This window comes from Trichechus manatus, unplaced genomic scaffold (assembly GCF_000243295.1).
Source record: "Trichechus manatus latirostris isolate Lorelei unplaced genomic scaffold, TriManLat1.0 scaffold00120, whole genome shotgun sequence".
In the NCBI taxonomy this organism is placed as follows: domain Eukaryota; kingdom Metazoa; phylum Chordata; class Mammalia; order Sirenia; family Trichechidae; genus Trichechus; species Trichechus manatus.
The window spans coordinates 7,900,864-7,908,358 of record NW_004444056.1 but is presented as its reverse complement, the minus strand read 5'-3'; positions in this window follow the sequence as shown (position 1 = coordinate 7,908,358).

Genomic DNA, 7,495 nt, shown 5'->3' with positions numbered 1-7,495 from the left:
CTATCCACCCATCTGGTTCCCATCATCCCCTCCCCCATTTCCTCCCCTCTCCCATCCCCAGTCCCAGTCCCTTTCCTGTGGGAGCCTCTCCCTCCTAAGAGCCACAGTCTCCTGTCTATAAATGGGGGGGGGGAAATTCCAGGGCTGGGGAGAAGGGGACACAAGCACATGGTGGGGGTGGTAGGTTGATCCGGGGACTCCAACCTTCAGGGTTCAAGGTGAGTCTGGGGGTTCTGAGGGAGGCTGGAGACTCCTGGCAGCTCCACCCTCACCCAGGCTGCAGGCTCTGAACTTGGTTTACAGCCCAGCGAGGAGGGAGGGGGAGGGGAGAGAGGGCCTGGGCAAGGCCACAGGTTGGAGCAGCAACAGGGAGGGGCAGGGTGGGCAGCAGAGACCTGGCCTGGAGTCGGGGATGGGATTGGCAAGCCTCAGGGCACAGGGCTGATCCCCGAACCGCGTCAGGTTGGCTCTGGGGCCCAGAGGCTTCTGAAAGCAGGGCTCAGACCTTCGTCACCAGTCCTTGGTCATGGAGTGTCACCCGCGGAAGGGGGCTGTCCTGGCAAGACTGGCATTTAGGGAGGGGGGAGCTGGATCAGTTATTGGTGCTGACCTTTGACCTTCAGAGAGAAGGACCAGGTGTGTGGAGATTTCTAGTTCTTATGTTTTAACTGCACTATCTGAAGTTTTCAGTGTGTGCATAATCAAAATAGAAAAACCTCTGAGTTCACCCCCACCCCACACAGTGCTGGGGGGCATGGAGTCCCCACCCCTGGGAGAGTACCCCATCGCCTAGGGGGACCCTGGGCCCTGGCCAACTCTGGACACCTTGGAGTTCCCAACCCAACCTTGGTCCTCCACTCATGGGGGGATCTCGGTGTAATCCCCCCACTGCTGCTTTCCGGTGCCCCCATCTCTGGGCTGGGTTTCCCATGGGAGAAACGACAAGAAGGGAGAGGGGAGGCCGACGAGTGTGCACTTTCTGTTCCAGATTTATGGCTTTTTCTAAAATCCCCCAAACATCCCGAGATAAAGTTCACCGAGGAAACACTTGCAATGAGCGAGTTAAGCTCAAGCCCTGGAGAAGGAGAGGACCGGCCACAGTGGACAGGGTCTGTCAGTCCCCCACTCGCACAGCCCAGCCCTCCCCCGGGTACGACCCCTAGGCAGAGGCGCCCAGAGGGACAAGGGACCTGAGAGATGAACCCAGCCTCGCCTTGTCCTGGTGTGGCCACCAGGCTTGTTTCTGGAGAAGCCCAAGTTAGACCAGAAAGACCGTGGCAGGCTTCCCAGGTAAGGACTTAATTCTGTCTTTGAACATGTGTCTTGTAAATGAAGACCGATGGGACAATTGATCCTGTGTGAGAAGAGGAGATGCGCAACACGCATGTCCGCCATCACATTTACACCTGCAGGAGCGCAGATTCCCCTGGAGCTCCTCGAGGTAGAGGTGAGCAGGCTCCCTCTATACCTGAGCAGGCCAAGTCCCTGCTTCCTCTTCCCACGCAGAGAAGGCACGGAGGACCGAGGCCCCATCTCGCCTTTCTCTGCTTGTTCCTCCCGTGTTAGCCAACCACATGTGCTGAAGGGACGGGAAAGGGGCAACCCTCGTTCTTGTTCTCCTTCCGTGCCCATCAGTACGGTGGGGAGTGCTGTGTGTACCCAGGAGTGAAATAACAGTGTTATGCCACGTTGCAACTGTTCTGATGAGAATGAAACACATAGTCACGTCGGAGATGTGCAATATGAGTGGGCAACCCTGGCTAATCTGTGTACGTGTTAAATGCTCTTCTATTTGCACTTAAAACTGGCAGCTCACAATATAAAGATGAATGGTTGAATTTAGAGTGGGTGGTGCTTGCCATCGAGTCGGTTCTGACTCATGGTGGCCCCATGAGTTAAAGACTAGAATTGTTGCATAAGGTTGCCCTGCTATCCTAGTCACCCTGCTGAGAGGCGGCAGGCTACTTGGGTTTCCATCTACTCATCTATCCATCTCTCCGTCCGCCCACCCACCCATCCATCCATCCATCCATCTACCACCCATACATTCACTCATTCATTCCTTGCATTCTGTCCACTTGGTAGGGGTACAGTGGGGGCAGGATGGCTGGGCCCTGCTTTCAGCTAGGGGAAAGGCAGACACATACGCAGAAGATTCCAGAACAAGTGGATGTGGGGATGCAGGGAGTGCTTCCTGGAGAATGGACTAGCTGAAGCCTGAAGGGAAGAAGGTTCTAGGAAAAGAGGATGCAGCGTGAGACTCAGAGGCTGAGCCCAGGAGCAGATATGAGAGGGACAGAAGGGTGCAAGGGCCTTGAGGGAGAGCTCTGAACCAGAACTCACTGCAAGCCTCTGTTCCCCATCTGGAATCACAGGGCTGACCACACACCCCTACCTTCTAGAATTCCATGGGCGACACATCTCACAGCTTCACCTTGCTCAGCCTGAGCTACCAGGGGCGACGCTCTGGGCCCCCTCTCCTCTTCAATGACCGCAGGAGTCAGCAGCTCAGACCATGTCCACTCACCACTCCTAAGCAGCACCAACCCGTCCACTCACCGTAGCCACTGTGCTGTGGCCTTGTTCCCAGCTGAGCTCTCCTCACCAGGCCTCATAGTTGCTGGTGGCCCCACCCCAGCCACCTGCCTCTCCTTCCAGGCTTCTCTCCAGGAGGGTGCAAATACCCCATTTCTACCTGCACCTGTGCTGTCTGAATGGGGGGATAGATGTGGGTGGGGGTAAGCAGAGAGGGAGGGGGTAGGTGGAAGGAGGGTGGGAGGTACAGAAAGGTGGGGTATTGGAAGATGTTGGGGGCTAGAGAAAAAGTGGTGTGGGGGCTGGGAAAAAGGAGGTGGGAGCAGGAAGAAAGGAACTGGGGGAGCTGAGGAGAAGGAGCGTAAGGGGAGGGCAGAGCTGCTTGCCCAGGAAGCAAAGGGCCCCTTCTCTCTCTTTCTCTGTGTTTCTGTCTGTCTGTCTGTCTCTTTCTCTCTTTCTCCATAGTAAGTAAAGAAACGATTTTTCGATTTAATGACTGTCTTAGGCTGGGTTCTCTAGAGAATTAAAAACAGGAAAGTGTATAAATATATATATATAGGGAGAGAGAGAGAGAGAGAGATTTCTCTCAAGGAAATGGCTCAAGCTATTGTAGAGGTTGGAAACTCCCAAATCCATAGGTCAGGCTGGAGGCTTCTCCTGATTCATGTAGTCGCAGGGGCTGGCTAACCCAAGATTGGCAGGCTGCAAGGCAGGGCTGTTGCTCACAGAGTGTGAAGATCAACGGATCCCAAGATCGGCAGGTAAGACCACAGATAAGCTGCTAGCTCAAGTCCCAAGAACCGGAGGTCAGATGAACAGGAGCCAGATGCAGGATCCAACACCATCAAAAAGCCTCCAAGCCGCACCAGAATGTCCGCTTCTGTTCGCTGCAGGCCACACACCCAAGGAAACTCCCTTTTAACTAATTGGCTACTCACAGCAGCTCCTATCATGGGGGTGATCACATATCATATCTCAGCACGGAAGTGATCCCAACGTTATAGAACTGCCAAAACACTGAGAATCATGGCCCAGCCAAGCTGACACACAGTCTTAACCATCCCAATGACTCACGATCTTGGTACAACATTCATGTAAACTTCAAGGTGATACACAGAAGAGTGTGCCTCTGGCTCCGGCCCCGCCTCCTGGCCCCCCTCTGCAGAGTGGAAACTTCTCTCACTGTTCCCTGTGTTCCTGTGCACCTCCCAGAGACAGAGTCCTTGCAGGCAGTGCGGGGAGCCTCCCCAACAAGGGCTCAGGCGTGCTGCCCTTGTTCAACTTTTCAATGGCAGATCTTGGAGGCTGCACTGTATCCACACATGCAAGGCTTCCTCATTTTTTAAAATATAAATTTTAATTGTAGAACTAATACATACCAAAGGTATGTAAAACATATGTACTTCCACAGAAATGCTCATATGTGTACAGAAATGCTCATAGCAGCATTACTCACAATTGCTACAAAGAGGGAAAAACCCATATGTCCAGCAACTAACAGATAAACAGAAAAACAAAATGTGGTACATCCATAAAATGGAATATTATTCATCCATAAAGATGTTCTGATACACGCTACAAAATGGGTAAATGTCAAAAATACCTGACATTGAAGACTACATATTGTATGAGTCCATTAATAGGACATGTCCAGAATAGACAAATCCAGAGACAAAGTAGATTCATAGTTTTCTAGAGCTGGGCATGACGGCTAAGGAGAGCAGCGGCATTTCTTTTTGTGGTGATAAAAATGGTCTAAATTTACAGTTGATCCTCATTATCCGTATTAAGTTCGTAAATTCACTGACCTCCTAAAATTTATTTGTAACCCCAAACTAATATTTGTGGTGCTTTCTCTGTCATTATAAGAGTAGTGTAAAATTTGAGTCACCTGACACATATGTTCCTGGTGCAGGACGAAGTGTCCTGAGCTCCAAGAGGCAGCATCCACTTTTCTGCACCACCTAGGGCCTTCCCCTCCGGTCCCCTTTTTAATGATAAAATAAGCACAGAGGAATGATTATAACATTCATACAACACAGGAAGTGTTGAATCTCCATCCCTCCTCCTGAGATGCAGCCCTTCCTGACAGGTCCTTGTGGATCATTCCAGAACATTTTTACAAAGGTCTCATATGCATACACCTCCATCCTTTTTTGCACATGGGACCATGCTACACACATGCATCTGCATCTCGGCCTTTCCAATTAATGCTCATTCTCTGAGGCCTTTCTGTGTCTGCTAACAGATGAGCTCATCTTGTGAACCTCTTTTTGGTTACTACTCCTCCTGGGGGTGCCCTCCTTGCTGATCTCTGTCCCTGCCTATGGGCAGGTGGAATGTTGGCAATGACTTTACGGTTACAAATATGTTTGTGATATAGGTCCCTGTATATCTTGGGGATATCGTTGCTGATGCCAGATGGATCTTGGCTGAAAGAAGAGAATATCAGAAAGATGTTTACCTGTGTGTTATTGACTACGCAAAGGCATTTGACTGTGTGGATCATAATAAATAAGGGATAACACTGCAAAGAATGGGAATTCAGAACACTTAATTGTGCTCATGAGGAACCTATACATAGACCAAGAGGCAGTTGTTTGAACAGAACGAGGGGAATGTCTTAGTCATCTAGTGCTGCTATAACAGAAATACCACACAAGTGGATGGCTTTAACAAAGAGAAGTTTATTCTCTCACAGTCCAGAAGGCTGCAAGTCCAAATTCAGGACATCAGCTCCAGGGGAACGCTTTCTCTCTCAGCTCTGGAGGAAGGTCCTTGTGATGCATCAGTCTTCCCTTGATCTGGGTGCTTCTCTGCCCAGGAACCTCAGGTCCAAAGGACACACTCTGTTCCCGGCACTGCTTTCTTGGTGGTATCAGGTCCCCATGTCTTTCTGCTTGCTTCTCTCTTTTACATCTCAAAAGAGACTGGCTTAAGACACTATCCAATCCTGTATACGTCATCAGTATAACTGCCACTAATCCATCTTATTACATCATAGTGATAGAGGTTACAACACATAACGAAATCACATCAGATTACACAATCACACAACACTGGGAATCATGACCTAACCAAGTTGATACACACATTTTTGGGGGAACATAATTCAATTGATGACAGCATGACAGTCATCTCGTGCTGCTATAACAGAAATACCAAAAGTGAATGGCTTCAATAAACAAATTATTCTTTCACAGTCTAGTAGGCTAGAAGTCCAAATTCAGGGCATCAGCTCCAGGTGAAGGCTCTTTTTGTTGGCTCTTGGAGGAAGGTCCTCATCATCAATCTTCCCCTGCACTAGGAGCTTCTCTGCGCAGGAACCCTGGGTCCAAAGGATATGCTCTGTTCCCAGCGATGCTTTCTTGGTGGTATGAGGTCACGCTGTCTCTCTGCTCGCTCCTCTCTTTCATATCTCAAAAGAGATTGGCTGAAGACAAAATCCCATCTTGTAGATTGAATCCTGCCTCATTAACATAACTATCCCCTGGCCCACATCATTGACATCATAGACATAGGATTTACAACACATAGGAAAATCATCAGATGACAAAATGATGAACAATCACAAAATACTGGGAATCATAGTCTAGCCAAATTGATACGCATATGTTTTGGGGACACTATTCAATCCATGACAGGAATACTGCGTGGTTTATAATCAAGAAAGGTGTACATCAAGGTTTTATCCTCTCACCATACTTATTCAATCTGTATGCTGAGCAAATAATCTGAGAAGTTGCCCTATATGAAGAAGAATGCCGCATCAAGATTGGAGCAGGACTCATTAACAAACTGCGATATGCAGATGACACAATCTTGCTTACTGAAAGTAGAGAGGACTTGAAGCACTTACTGATGAAGATCAAAGACTACAGCCTTCAGTATAAATTACATCTCAATATAAAGAAAACAAAAATCCTCACAACTGGACCAATAAGCAAGATCATGATAAACGGAGAGAAGATCAAAGTTGTCAAGGATTTCATTTTACTTGGATCCACAATCAACGCCCATAAAGCAGCAGTCAAGAAATCAAACGACATACTGCATTGGGCAAATCTGCTGCAAAAGACCTCTTTCAAGTGTTAAAAAGCAAAGATATCACTTTGAGGACTAAGGTACACCTGACCCAAGCCATAGTATTTTCAATCACCTGATACGCATTCAAAAGCTGGGCAATAAGGAAGACTGGAGAAGAAGTGATATCTTTGAATTATGTTGACGAAGAATATTGAATATACCGTGGACTTCCAGAAAAACGAACAAATCTGTCTTGGAAGAAGTATAGCCAGAATGCTCCTTAGAAGCAAGCATGGCGAGACTTTGTCTCACATACTTTGGACATGTTATCAGGAAGGCTCAGTCCCTGGAGAAGGACGTCGTGCTTGGTAGATGGTCAGCAAAAAAGAGGAAGACTCTCAATGAGATGGATTGATGAAATGGCTGCAACAATGGGCTCAAACATAGCAAGGATTATGAGGATGGCGAATGACTGGACAGTTTTTCATTTGGATATACATAGGGTCCCTATGAATCGGAACCAACTCCACAGCACCTAACAACAACAGTAACATATCTTAGATCACATGGGGTCGCCTGGACTAGAAGACAGCTAATAACAACATATCATAGGGCAGCTTGTTTTTTCTAAATTGTCGTTTGAGTCCCATTAGTGGGTCTATGGGTTAGGACCATTAAAAAAAAAAAAATTGCCGTTGAGCCCATTCTGACTCATAGCAACCCTAGGGGACAAAGTAGAACTGGCCCATAGGGTTTCCAAGACTGTAATCTTTACGGAAGCAGACTGCTATGTCTTTCTCCCAAGGAGCAGCTGGCGGTTTCGAACCGCCGACCTTTCAGTTAGCAGCCTTGTGCCTAACCACTGAGCTACCAAGACTCCTTCCGAGACCCATTAAACCAAAACCAAACTCATTTTTGTCAAGTCAGTTCTGAT